Source organism: Rana temporaria, chromosome 13 (genome assembly GCF_905171775.1).
Source record: "Rana temporaria chromosome 13, aRanTem1.1, whole genome shotgun sequence".
In the NCBI taxonomy this organism is placed as follows: domain Eukaryota; kingdom Metazoa; phylum Chordata; class Amphibia; order Anura; family Ranidae; genus Rana; species Rana temporaria.
The window spans coordinates 57,815,316-57,816,672 of record NC_053501.1 but is presented as its reverse complement, the minus strand read 5'-3'; positions in this window follow the sequence as shown (position 1 = coordinate 57,816,672).

The window sequence follows — 1,357 nt, the reverse complement described above, 5'->3', positions numbered from 1 at the left end:
TCAGCAGCTACAGTGTTTGTTGCGGAACCCTGCTTTAAACTAAAGATGTGTATATTGTGCTGATGCACTATTATTATTATTATTAATAATATTATGATTATCTTTATTGGGGCAGATCCACATACATCTGCGCTGGGCGCAGCGTATCTTAGATACGCTACGCCGCCGTAACTTATCTTTTTTAGTTTTAATCCACAAAGAATCCGCGCCGTAAGTTACGGCGGCGTAGTGTATCTCTCGCGGCGTAAGGGCGCGCAATTCAAATGGCTGTGATGGGGGAGTGTTTTATGATAATACGTCGTGACCCGACGTAAACAAAGTTTTTTTTTAATTGCGCATGCGACGTCCCTGGGGGTATCCCAGTGCGCATGCTCGAAATTAAACCGGAACCAGCCAATGCTTACGACGGTGACGTCATTCTACGCAAATTCCTATTTGCGAACGACTTACGCAAACAACGCAAAAAATTCAAAATTGTATGCGGGAAGGACGGCCATACTTAACATTGAGTACGCCACCATATAGCAGCTTTAACTATACGCCAGAAAAAGCCGAATGCAAACAACGGAAAAAAATGCGCCGGGCCGACGTGCGTTCGTGGATCGCCGTAAATAGCTCATTTGCATACTCGCCGCGGATTTCGACAGAAACGCCACCTACCGGCCGCAGAAAAATTGCATCTAAGATCCAACGGCGTACGAAGACGTACGCCTGTCGGATCTAGCCGAGATGCTGTCGTATCTTGTTTTGAGGATTCAAAACAAAGATACGACGCGGGAATTTTGAAATTAGTAGTAATTTCTTTGTGGATCTGCCCCATTATATTTTACAGATATGTATATTGTGTTCATAAACTGTTATTATTTACAGATATGTATATTGTGTTCATGCACTATCATTATTATTATTATCATATTATTCTTTACAGATATGTATATTATTTTCATGCACTATCATTATTATTATTATTATTATTATTATTATTATTATTATTATTATTATTATTATATTTTTATTTACAGATATGTATATTTTTTTCATGCACTATTATTATTATTTTATTTTTCTTTAAAGATATGTATTTTTTTTAAGCACTAGTATTATTATTATATTTTTCTTTATAAATATGTATATTTTTTTCATGCACTATTATTATTATTATATTTTTCTTTACAGATATTTATATTTTTTTCATGCACTAATATTATTATTATATTTTTCTTCACAGATATGTATATTGTGTTCATGCAGTATTATGATTTTTATTATATTATTCTTTACAGATATGTATATTGTTTTCCTGCACTATTATTATTATATTATTCTTTACAGATATGTACATTGTTTTCATGCATTG